The following is a 13,104-nucleotide window of genomic DNA, read 5'->3' on the forward strand; positions in this document are numbered from 1 at the left end:
GTCACAGGATATGGGTGGTGTCGGCCCTTTTCACGGGATTTGTCATTTTCAGTGTAAAACTCTATCATAATGCAGACCGCTGACTGCTGCTAGTACCACAAAATGTGTTTTCTTTGTTGCGCTCCACTCATTTTTTGCTTTCCACGGTATGACTACAAGTGCATGCAGCAAGAAAAATAAAAACTCTTAGAGTGCACTGACCTGCATTTGTATCCTGCACACCGTCTTTTAATGCAGTGGTCAAATCAGTCTGTATTCTTTTTGTCACCACAGTTAGTGACTCGCTTGGGAACAAACGGTCAACTGAGTAACTCGCAAGACGGGTTTTGACTGGAAGTCAGTGATTAGTCCGTAAATCTGAGTCAAACTCGCTTTTGTCATGTGTGCTGTAAACTACAATCAGGTGGATGAGCATGATTTCCTGTATGTTTTCCTGGAACAGGATCAGTTCATGTTGTTGCTCATTAAGGTTTGATGCTGCATAGCTGTGGCCGTGTTAAGAGTTTTTTCCTCATTTAAATTTGGATGCATGTTTCTGTTCTTGCTGATTGAAGTCCTCTGTGATTTTAATGCTTTGAATTGGCTAAATATAGGACACTGGGCTTGGCAGTGTGATTGGACCACAGAGGCTCAGCATAATGAGTGCCTTTAGCTTTTTGACTACAGTAAAGTGTCTTTTTTTGTAACAGAGCTGTGTAGATGTGGTGCTGGTTACACTGATACCCCCTTCAACTTTCTTTGTCTTTGTCCTCCCAGCCTCATGACAGTTGAACAGTGAAAGCTTTTACAGCCGCCTGAGTGGAGCTTGAACAAATAGTGTGTGTGTGTGTGTGTGTGTGTGTGTGTGTGTGTGTGTGTGTCAGTCACACACATACAACACTGAGCAAAAATCTTGAGTCTCTCCTCTTTTCTTGTTTTGCCAGGAAAATGGGAAATGAGTGCATCCAGCTTGATGAAAGGTGTGTAAACATCAGAGGTGGCAAAAGCATCCTGTAATTAAGTAGAAGTACAGATTCAACTTCATGTAAAAGTAAAAAGCACAGGCTCTGAAACGTACTCAAAGAAAGTAAAGGTAGCTCCTCGAAGAACGTTTCTACCTCTTATTTTTATGAAAAGCAAACTGAACCTTGGGCTATATTAAATTATTAAATAAAATAAGTAGATGGGAAACTAACTTTATTTCAGTCTAAATTGTCACTCAGGTAAGTAGAACATGAGCAGGGAGAAAGAAGGGAAACGGAACAAAAAGCTCTATTTTCTGTTGTCTCCATTGTAGAGGGTGACTTTGCCTCTCAACATGAAAATGTGTAGGGAAGAGTTTACAGTGGATTCAGCAGGTGGAGGAACCCTAAAATCAATTGTACTGGCTCAGTATGGGGAGCCATTAGATTCTCATGTACAGGCTGTGGTCAGCTGACCTGCTGCTACTGCTGCGCTGAGTTTTACTTATCTTTGTGTCAAAAGCTGTTTCATGAGTTGTCCTGGCTGATTTCCATCTGATTTCCACCCTCTACACCAGAGGCGTCAAACTCCAGGCCTCGAGGGCAGGAGTCCTGCAGGTTTTAGATCTCACCCTGGGTCAACACACCTGGATCAAATGATTAGTTCATTACCAGGCCTCTGGAGAACTGCAAGACATTTTGAGGAGCTCATTTAGCCATTTGAATCAGCTGTGCCCTTGAGGCCTGGAGTTCCCACCCCTGTTCTAGATGGGTTCATATGAAGGTGGAATTCAGTAAATGAATCTAAGGATCATCAGTTTAACTTCAAATTCATCTCTGCAACCCTTTTATGTAACCTAACTCTGACCATCAGCACTACAGCCTCTGTGCATCACTCACATGCTTTAAATCCATCACAGTACAGCAAAGTAACCTGTTTATCCTGTACTAAACAGTGTTTTCATGCAAACTTCAAATAACACAGTCTACCTCAGTTTGTTTTTTAGCAGGTAAAAACTGGTCAGAAAAATGACTACTCAAGTGAAGTAAAGTAACGAAGTAGGAATACTTTGTTACTTCCCGCCTCGGGTAAACTACATGTAACAACAGTCTAAAAGGCAAAAACAGTGTTTGTGCAATTTTAACAAGCTTGCCGATATTTAGTCTGGGTACCTTTTTTTTTATTCTTCAACAACCTGAACTCTCTTAGGCAAAGTTTCTTGTTATTTCTTTAAGTAGTCTTTGAAAATAGTTCTCCAGGCTTCTTGAAGGACATTTAAAGCTCTTCTTTGGATGTTTCTGCCTTTTTGTTCTGTTCTTTGCTAACATGATGCCACGCTGCTTCAATAATGTTGAGGTCTGGGCTCTGGGGAGAAGCTTTTTGCTGTCAGGTATGCTTTTACTCCCTTGGCCGTGTGTTTGGAGTTCTTGTCATGTTGAAAACTGAAACAGTTGCCAATCAGACACTTTCTAGGTTGTATTACAGGATGATTAAATATTTTCTGTTTATAATCCCATCAATATCGCCACCACTGGCTGAACCACCAAACCATGACAGAGGCTCTATTGTGTTGTACAGATGACTGTAGATACTCACTTTGTCTCTCTTCTGACCTCCTTCATCCATATTGATGAATTTGTAGCTTTTCTTAAAGATCACTTACAACTTAGAAATGGGGAAAAATGAGAAAAGACTTTTGTACTATATTTTATTCAAGTGCATTTTGGCAGAATGCACTAAATTAAGGCTGAGCCTGCATTTAAATTGAAGTCATGAGATTATTATTTCAGTCAGGGCAAATTGAAGCATTTGGTATTTAAGTGGCTACAACAGCATTATAGTTGGAGTACTATTGGATGCCCTGTATATTTTAAACCTTTTAAATGTTTCCGACTTCTATGGGCTTTCAGCTCCCCCGCTGACCCCAGTAGGCACCCCCGTCCTTTGGCACCCACCAAGGCAAGGGAGCCCAGGCCCATCCAGACCGGGGCCTACGGCAGCAGGACCGCCCAGCCCCCACAGGACCTGGGGCAGCCCACCTGACCCCACTGCAGAGGAAACTTTACCCTAACATTCAATCATCTCCCAGACTGCACAAGACAGTAGACACCCAGGTTAAGTTTATTCTCCACCTCTCCTGTGACTCTCTCCCACCTGCAGAGTGGACTCCTGCAAGGATGGAACAAACTCCCTGTCAGTTGAAGAGCCCCCTAGTTAGGCCGATGCACCAGTGGCCCCCTGCACCAGGGCTGAGCCCCTGTGCCCCCACCCGCCCACAACCTCGGCGACACACCAACAAGGACCTAAGCCCCCAAGGCCCAGCCAGAGCCCTAGCACGGAGGCAAAGCACCCTGTCTGTCAAACCAGAAACCTTTTTGTGGCTAATATATCTCTGCGGTTAGTAAGTGAAGCAAAGCTAATGTTTAAATCTCCCTAACCCAGATAGTTTTTTGTTTAAATCTGATGTCATTTTCCAGTTTGGCTCAGCAGTAGAGTAGAACTCCACAATAAAAGTATCAAAGCTGATGATAAGGTATATTCTCATTTTCCCACCAGTCCCCACTGGGATTTTCTGGTCCAAGACTGATTATGCAACTACTGCAGGTTGAGTTTGTATAGAAGAAATGGTGATGCAGCTGGAAATGAATGTAGACTGTGTAGAGTGACTGAAAGTGTTTGGTCAGTTGCTGTCTTGAGTCCATGTAAGGCTTGTTGCTAAGAGCACTGACAGATGAGGAAAGGAGATGGAGGAGAGAATGTGGCAAAGAAAACGAGAGCCGGATGTTGACAGGAACCTCCAAATGCAAAGGAGTGATTTCTCAATTTGAACCAAACCTCAGGGTGAAAAACATTTTGCAGTTTGTTGTTTAAAAGTTTTTAGGTTTTTTTGGTTTTTTTTTAAGTCTGAACCACTCAAACTTCAAGTTACATAAAATCAATATCCCTACATTTTATGCACCAGCCTTTAATTTGGTAACTTTCAGAGTTATGAAGTGACCTGGATGTGATCGCAGGTCCAGTTTATTTATTTTTTTTACAAAGACTTGTGTTGCAGTTGTGGCAGTAGCAAAGCAGGGACGAGCATATATGTTCTGTAGCAATAAATAACTGATCAACATTCAGCTGCCTTTTAGTGCCTGGTGAATGGATTCAAACACCAATGTCTTGTCACCAGTGTTTATTTTCTGCTTGATCACTTTGTGATGAATGCAGATGAATGCAATTTTGGAATAAAAAGCTAAGCGGTCTTCTGACTTATCTGGGACTCTGAATTGCTTTGCAACAAGCAGTGTCTTGTTTTATTTCAGTCATTTCAAATGAAACCACATTTTGTAACTGCCACGTCATACTTCATCTGCACTGTCTCCCAGTAGCTTATTTTTCAGGCTCTATGTTTACATAAACTGAAGGCTTGGGAATATCAGACATTATGTTGGTGCTCCTCTGTGAAATGAGCACGCAGAGCAGTGCAGCATCATATTGAGTGTTAAAGGTCATTGTAGTTCGACGGCTTCTTATAATGCTTGATGGGATTAAATCGTGACTACTTGAATACTAAATGCATTGCTGGGAATTTCAAGGTTTGTGTTTGGGGGCAGATAAAGTTAGACAGACTGTTTTCATTATCTTTAATAGGGTTTCCCACTGACAACCAAGCAACAGCAATATTTTTTATTTTATTTTTTTTTGTCTATTTTGTGCTGGAGACCAGTCAAGATACTATTTAAAGCTGTTATTTTCTTAGTAGCTGACAGGCTAATACACGGCGATATCAGCGTGTTAGCACTGGCTAGCTAATGTGGCATGGATTTCCAGTATTAAACAGCACTGTAACCTGAGACCATATGCATAGAGGTGTTGCAGTATACTGGTTTTGAACTTGATGAATAGTAAATGGTACACCGCTATGGTTAAAGGCATGGTTATTGTGGCTCTCTTCCCATTCACTGAGATGCTACTGAAAGCAATCTGTATGTTTAATGGCTAATGGATTCATTATACAGTAGCTGCATCTATTTCTAGAATCACTTTTCACAACAGTCCTGCCAAGTCACTCGGCAGGTGCAGTTGGGCTGGAGACGGATAAACTCTTGAGCAATTTATTTTAATCAAGTTTGTTGAATTTTGCTTTGCTACTTTTCACAGCATGCCGAGCATTTGCGCTAATGCTAGCTTCTTCATAAAAAATGTAGGTACGTTGTTCAGTTTTGAGCTTGACTTTAATGAGTACTGAATAACTCTGACATTTTTTTCTCAATGGTTTTCCTAAACTTGTTTTAACATCTGTCGCCCAACACCTTTTAAACCAGAAATTGTTTTGCATTGCAAGGGTAGGTCACAGCCACATTCTTTGGAGTTCAGGAGTAAAAATTCATGACTAATTTCCTTCTCGGTCACCTTCTCCTGCTGATCGCGCAGGCGTGGACTGGCTGAATGGGTCAAGAGGAAATACCAAAGTTTTAAAGGCCATGTTCCCAGTTAGGTATGCGCAGCTAGACAAGAGACTGGGAATCGCACAAAGATGGAGAAAGGAAGGGATGGTGAGATAATGAGACGAGAGGTAAAAAGAATGAGGAGAAAGGAGGGGTAATGCATTGATGATGTGGAGCTGTGTTATCTGGATGCGTTCTTTATACATTTTTCATGTCCTTTTATGGCCCTTTGGCTCGCATTGAGCGCCTTCGTGTAACAGAGATGGGTTAGACAATAACAAAAGTCATGTAAAAGCTCTTTAACATCTGGGAAGAGAGCAGTGGGAGAATGGAAGATGTTTATCCTACGAGGACGTTGCCTTTTTTCCATGCTGTTCCCCTATTAATCTTTTATTAAATAATGCAGACAAAGGCATGTGACAAGATGGCAGATCAAACCAGACTGTACCCTGTGCAGTGTGGGATGGGGTATCAGACCCAGGAAGAACTACTGCTTTATCTATCCCGTAAAGATATTAAAGTCTGAGCAGCACAAACACACCAGGCCTTCAGACACTTAATAAATTTAGTCCTTTCTGATAAATGAGAGTCCTTTAAGATAAATGAGAAAACTCTAGAATTGTAGAACCTGTAGACAGTAAGGTTATTGTAAGCATAAAGACTAGACTGACAAACATGACTTCATGTGGTCCCTGCCAAAAGACAAGATACAGCATGTTTCCTGAGCTTTAGAGGTGCTGCAAGGCTCATTTTCTAACCTTTTTTGTAGCGGTTCATCCATCTTTGCAGTCTTCATACTAAGCTGAGCTATCGTGTGTTGGCTGTTGCTTCGTGTTTACTGTGCAGATATAAACATTCACTCAGTTCAATGAGCAGAGTGGCTGGGCCTTTGCTTTAGCACTTCCGTTTAAGTATTTAGATTAATTGCTGTTGTAAGCAGTGGACTTGACTTCGGTTTTGCTCCACAAGACTTTTGCATTAGGCTAAACATCATAATTTGCGTTTCATTTTCTATTTTGTTTCAGTTGCATTGTCTTCTACAAGTCATTGTCCTCAGTGAAAACACTTGCATTGTTGAAACTGGTTCTGCTCAGTGACGAGTGTATAGAGCTCAATGACAAAGCTTTGTGAGTACAGAGTTCTGTGTAAAACGACGTATTTTCTCCACAATGCTGGAACCCTCTCCAGCTGTTTCCAATAAAAGAACATTGTTTACTACAGTCTCTATAATTTGACCTCATCATTAGTTTTCATCTAAAGCAAAATGCTATGATTCTTCTTGCATGTGCACAGAAGAGAAAAATAAAGGAAAAGGCAGATTTAGCCACAGGCATTAGCCTGATTTAAACCTCAGATATTATAATTCTCCACAGTGAGTATGTGCATGTCTGTCTAAACCACGTCAACACGATTACAGGTCATTATAACGCCGTGCTGATGACAGCCATGACCATTGCCATGGACCATTTATCTCTTTAGAAGCTGCAAGGACTCAAAAATGAACTGACTAGATTTTGGTGGTCAAAGGTCAAGATCACCATGACCTCAAGAAAACCACATTTTTAGCTGTAGGTTTAGGATAAAATGAGCATAACATGATTAAGTGAAAACATCAGAAAGGTCAAAGGTCAAGTCAGGACAGACAGGGATGTAATATGCATCTTGTTGGTTAGCGTATAACCACAAGGCAGTAATTCTAGTTTTAAAAAAGCAGTAAATGTACACCACCACAGATTGCATGCTTTATTTTGTGCAAACACAGTGAAGTTCCCATGCTGCTTCTATCTGTGTATACAACATGGCAGTCTGCAACTTATCTGTGCAGAGCGCTTCATCCACTCGGCCAAGTTTATCATTTCAGCTGCCTGGAAAAGAAAAAATTCCTTCTCTTCCCTCGCCGTTCTGCCTTGATTCATTCCTGCATCTGTCTTTTTTTTTTTTTTTTTTTTTTTTTTCTCTTTGTGGAAATTGAAGGCTTTCGGCTCGTCACAGACCCACTAACATCTTATTCCCTCGACCAGCTTCCTCCACTCAAGCCTTTCATGTTCTCCTAAGGCTCACTTTGTGTCTCATACAGTATAGGGAATGTCGTTTTTTTTAGATTTGCTGGCTAAGCACCTAAAAATAGCTTTTTTTTTTTTTTTTTTTTTTTCTTGCTTTTTTTTTCTCTTTAGCTTTTCGTGACGGATTCCACGCTGTGTTGGGTCGGTGGTGATCCTGCTCAAGAAGAAGAAGAAAGTGTGTACATTATTGAGCCCCGTGGGGAAATTGCTCTCTGCATTTAACCCATTCACTCAGTGAAGCAGTGGGCAGCCATTGGGCGCCCGGGGAGCAGTGTGTAGGGACGGTACCTTGCTCAGGGGTACCTCAGGGTAGCTGTTAAGGGGAATCGAACCCCCGACCTTCCGATCATGGGGCAACCACTCTACCTACTGAGCTATCCCCGCCATCAAGTCAGAAGCCTGAATATCGTGCTAAGAATCGATCACAGATATTGAAACTTGCTCCAAAAATCACTGCAATCATTTTGAGTCGTCTCTTTATCAATTTGAATTGTTATTTAAGAGTTGGTCTATATTGCCTTCCTTAAAAAATAAATAAAAGGAATTCAGAAATGCTGAATTCAGGAGGAAATACCAGCCCTCTGGTGATGCTCTGTGAATGAACGCGTCTACTTCAGGGGCTGGAATGTAAGGCAGAAAACAAATTTTCATTCATAGACACTGTTAACTCATTCAGCTCTAACAGCCGCCGCGTGACTCTGGTTTAGCTCTGCTTTTGCTACGTACAGCCGCACAGCTAAGGGGGTTGTTCTGTTTGAGGCTAATGGAAGTCCCTGCTTTAAGTCTGTGGAGACAGACCATTACAAGAGTCCCTCGAACAGACACAGTTGCAATGACAGAAGCCTGGTTTCAGTAGTGTTTAGCTTTGAAACGCTACACTTTGCTAAGCTTCTAGGCTCTGTCCCTTCACTATGCAGAGCCTAATTGCTGTTTGTAATGTAATCAGGCTGATATTCGCCAGTTTAACTGCTGATTCACAACAACTGGGCCCAGAGCAGGGTGGATTTGTTTTATGTAAGACCTACAGCAACTTACAGATTAGATTAGTCCTTTCAGATAAATGAGAGGCTGTAACACAGACAAACAACTTCGGAATCATGAGTGGGTTATTAATCACATCAGAAGCTTATTTTCTGAGTCAGTACCATTGAATGTCATTGTTGACAGTAGCCAATTAGTCAGTGCCATAAGCCTGTAGTGTAATGAGTCTCGTAACACTGGATCCATTGAGAGATTAAAGCTGGGCGATATTGGATTTGCGTTACGTCAGAAGGACAGAAGCCACATGGACAACACCCGGCTGGAGTCATCGGAGCTTACTGTTGAACTCTGTGGGCACCGCTCTCCACAGTTATCTATATTTAGTTACTTCTGTATAGCTTACAGTGACACTATGGTCTCCACACAGCTCCTAGATGAAGTGTTTTTGCTGTGTAATCTGGGCTCTGTTCAATCCCGTTGTCATAGCTGAATTTGGTCAGGGTTCGTCCACACCAGCAGTTTACAGTATGGCTTTAAAGTATTCTTTTGTGTGTTTTTAGAAACAATCTAATGACAGACAAATGTGGACATGCTTACTGTGTGTGTGCTCACTCTACGTGGGTGCTAATAAGGTTATTTCAGGTGTCTAATAAAGGCAAACTCCCTGCTGGTCTGAATACCTCTTCGTGCTAATCCATTGTTATGTAATAAGGTACACACACACACACACACACACACACACACACACACACACACACACACACACAGTCCTTGTCAACCATCCATAGAGTCATGCACTTCCAAATAAAGCTAATTATATATTTGAGAGTGTTTGCACTGCATGAAAGTCAGGCTGCTGAAGGATAAGTATGAAACAAGAATAAGTTAATGAACAGCTGACAGAAGATTCTCATGAAGCAGTGCAACCTTGGGGGGAAAAAAGCCCGTAACATCTAACTAATCTGAAAAGAAACAAAGCCTGAAATACGGTAAACCAAAAGTAGCAATTAAGGCTTTATGATGGCTCCTGTGGCATTGCTGGGTAAATATTGCTGTGAAATATAAGTTTTGTGTTCTGAGATTACACTCTGCTTATACTCATAACAGTATTTATGCCCTCTTTAGTATAAAAGCTACACAGTTACCACCTCCAGCACGGCCCACTTCTTCCAAATAAGCACCTGCCTAACAGTCCAGCATTACCCCGTCGCTACAGCCTGTTTATCTTTTGCTCTACATGTCCCTGCTACGAGCCCGCTTGTTCCTCTCTGCGTGCACAGGAGTTTTGATGCTCTCCTGGCATCTGAGAAAGACCCAGCGGAGCACTCACATTTTTGTTGTTATGCCAAAATCTTTAGCGTTAGCATGCCATGTGGCTAATGTGGCTAACATGACCGTTAGCTTCCAGAGCTAACTGTTCTAATCTAGTCAGAAATTCTGGAAATGTTAACACGGACTTTGACAGCAATAAACAAGGACAGGACCTAGATTGTTTTTTAAATAAATGGTCAGTTTAAAAATGGTAACTGTGTTTGCTGTTAAAACTTTAGCAGGAGTTTTTCTTTGTTTGGTTGGTTTTTTGTTTTTGAATATTTTTTTCCACTTATATTACTGGAGGAACCTCCAGTCACTATCCTTTTCCCTTCCTTATTTTCCAGTAGGATATCCATGGCAACACAAGAAAAGCCACAGCACTCTTTGTTAAAAGGAGAGTGGGCAGAAGCAGCTCTTTTCATTTAAATCAGTGTACAGTGAAACAGCCTGTTGTGGAGAAAGAATCTTGATGGACATGTGAAGCCTGCATTATTGTTTTTTTGTTTGTTTTTTTAGGTGTATGGTGTGTATTAAGAAGTACTGGGTTATATTCTGAATCCACTGGTTGAAGCCCCAGAGATGATCTTAGCTGCACCATTGCCACCTTGGCTCTGTGTGCCACAGACTTGGCTTCAAAGTGAAATGCCATAAGTCAGTTACAATCATGTGGTTTTACTACAAACACAAAGCTGACCCCAACAACTCTTTAACATAGACTGAAAAAAGTCCTTCATCGTAAACTCAAATTAAGGTTACATAAAGAACACAGGCAAGCTTCAGTGCAGACATAGTAGCCATGGAAAAAGTCCTGTTTGTTCTGAATATGGTTGGATAAAAAGTTTTTGCATTAAGGTCGTGATCTCCTAGATTATCTGTTTAAAATTTAAGGCCCTTTGTTTATTTACTAAAATGTCTCTGTGAGGGAAAACTTTGTCCAGGGTCTTCTTACCATCTTTGGTTGCAAGTCTCAGTGTTTTGTTTCCACTGCGAAGCCTCTGTGTTTACTGTAAGTCTGTTTTCCCTTTTGTCTCTCTCTTCGTCCCAATATTCTTGTGTTTATCTAACAGACTCATCTTTCCTTTCATGCTGTTCTTTCCCACAGCCCCTTTCTCTGACCCCGTCCCCTCCCGCTTTCTTGTGTTTGTCCCTTCCTCTGGTTTTCTCGCTCTTTTCTCTCACTCCCTCTCGCTTTTTGTGTTCGTCTCATCTGCACTTTTCATTGAGTTTGCAAATCCATCCTTCTGTCTCGCCTGCCTTCGTCTATCTGTATTTCTAATGAAGCGGAGGATGTCACCATGGGGATCCGGCTTTGGAAATGGGCACAGGTCAGTCACTGTGACTCCTGACCATCTGATCTTCATCCTAACACATCTGCGTCACTGTAAAAGAGTTTTTGTTTTTTTTACTTTGTTGGATCCGTCCCTTGGAGGTTCAGGATTTAAGCTCTGTTGCTCATTCTTTAAAATGAAAGTTGAGCTTTAACATATCAGGATTTATTATTTTTGGCAGATACTTTTTTTTTTTTTACTCTCCTGCCAGGAATTCAAAGATCCTATATAAATTTCTATGTTTTAAGTACACAGACTGTATAAAAAAGATGGCTTCCGCCACCATGACGTCATTCACTGGTTAAGAATGTCCTGTCATGAAGCCCTGAGCTGAGTGTTTTTGACTACACTCTGCTCAGGAGGATACAATACGTGCATTCATAAGAACGCATTCATTAAATATTCATGATGGTACTGTCTTTTGCAGAAAACAATGCTAGCTTTTTCTATGCTAACTACATGGTGGCTTCAGTTCTATTAAATGCTTAATACCCAGACATGAGAGCAGCAGTTTGGACCCCATAATTTAATTCTTAAACATCAATACTTTGGCCCTCACCTGTAAACATTGATGTTATTTCTTACCTCTACCTGGTATTGATTTCATTCATATCACAACACTGTATGAGTGTCTATGCTCATTTCTGCTCGTGTAGCTGCTTTCTAGATACGCTTGAGTCTATGTAAGTGTGTATGCAGTTAACTCATGGTTGTACTGTGATCACCTGATAACAGCATTGGCATATACCAGTTTGTAACCATGGCATTTAAATAAAATACTTCATACTTCAAGTATAAAAAATAATGTATATAGCAAAACAATACAACCACCGTGTGTTTAATACAAATCGGTGAGGTTCAGTCGTTTGTGGCTTTGAAATAAATTCTGATAAGAGAAGGTGTTAGACTACAGAGTCTGTACAGGATGATGATGATGATGATGATTCACACGACTTTAACAAACCAATAATAGCTTATGATTATATAATAGTAATACTGGTGAAAGGCCCTCAGTACGTCAATAGACCCTCTGGAATGTTCTCTGTTTCTTTAACACACAGCTCACTGTAAACACAGTTGACAAGAAGTTCTCCAGCTGCTTCCTTAACAGAGAGGGAGTCTTCTCACACTAACAACACGATTGGGGGGGGAAAAAAACAGTGGTGGTTTCTCCACCTTAAATTTTTTTTAGCACAAACGATTCTATCACAGTGTTAACCTGTTAGCTCTTACCTGGAGCAGTCACGACACACCCTTCATAAGCAGATGGACATCGGTCAGTTGTAGTCATGGACACGGGTGCTGATAAAAAGAACTTGATGCCTATTGTGATTGTGTTTAGTTCTTTAAGGACTTCTCGTCTTTGTTGGCTTGCTGTTAAGTAAACTGTGTTCATGGTTTGACTTTTCCCATGATCTTCGCTTACATAACGTGAGGTTTAAGATTAACTGCAATATTATTTATGGATATAGATTCTAAGTAGACCTTTCTAGTACCAGTTTTGACTCCCTTTTGACTTCAGAACTGCCTTAATTCTTTGTGCATAGAACAAGGCACTGTTTCAGAGATTTGGGGCCATACTGACAAAAGATCATCACATAGTTTCTGCAGATTTGTCAGCTACTGTGACGAGAATCTCCCATTCCACCACATCCCAAAGCTGCTCTATTGCAGCAGTCTCCAACCTTTTTTTCGCTACGGACCGGTTTATGTTCAACAATATTTTCACGGACTGGCCTTTAAGGTGCCGCGGATAAATACAACAAATAAAACCAGTACCGGTACCAAAAAAAGGGAAGATTTATTCATAACACACGGGAATAGACCCAGGGAAACTGAGTTAATGATAAAACCGATAAAAACCCTGAAAACCATAAATTTCACACCCGAGTCTCAACTCCCGCGGCCTGGTACCAACAGACTCATGGACTGGTGGGTTGAGGCCACTGTTCTATTGGGTTGAGATCCTGTGATTCTTGGGGCCATTTCAGTACAGTGAACTCAATTGTCATGTTCAAGAAACCAGTTTGAGATGATTGAGCT

The 13,104-nt window shown here is 41.2% G+C and overlaps 1 protein-coding gene across 3 annotated transcripts in view; it reads left to right on the top strand.

Moving 5' to 3' along the window:
* LOC146717227 (uncharacterized) overlaps window positions 1–13,104 on the top strand; it is a 47,742-nt gene that overhangs the window by 10,556 nt on the left and 24,082 nt on the right. The gene's annotated exons all lie outside the window — the stretch shown is intronic.

This window comes from Copadichromis virginalis, linkage group LG2 (assembly GCF_057382275.1).
Source record: "Copadichromis virginalis isolate Kocher_CV1m ecotype Utaka linkage group LG2, C_Virginalis_male_GT1.1, whole genome shotgun sequence".
Classification (NCBI taxonomy): Eukaryota; Metazoa; Chordata; class Actinopteri; order Cichliformes; family Cichlidae; genus Copadichromis; species Copadichromis virginalis.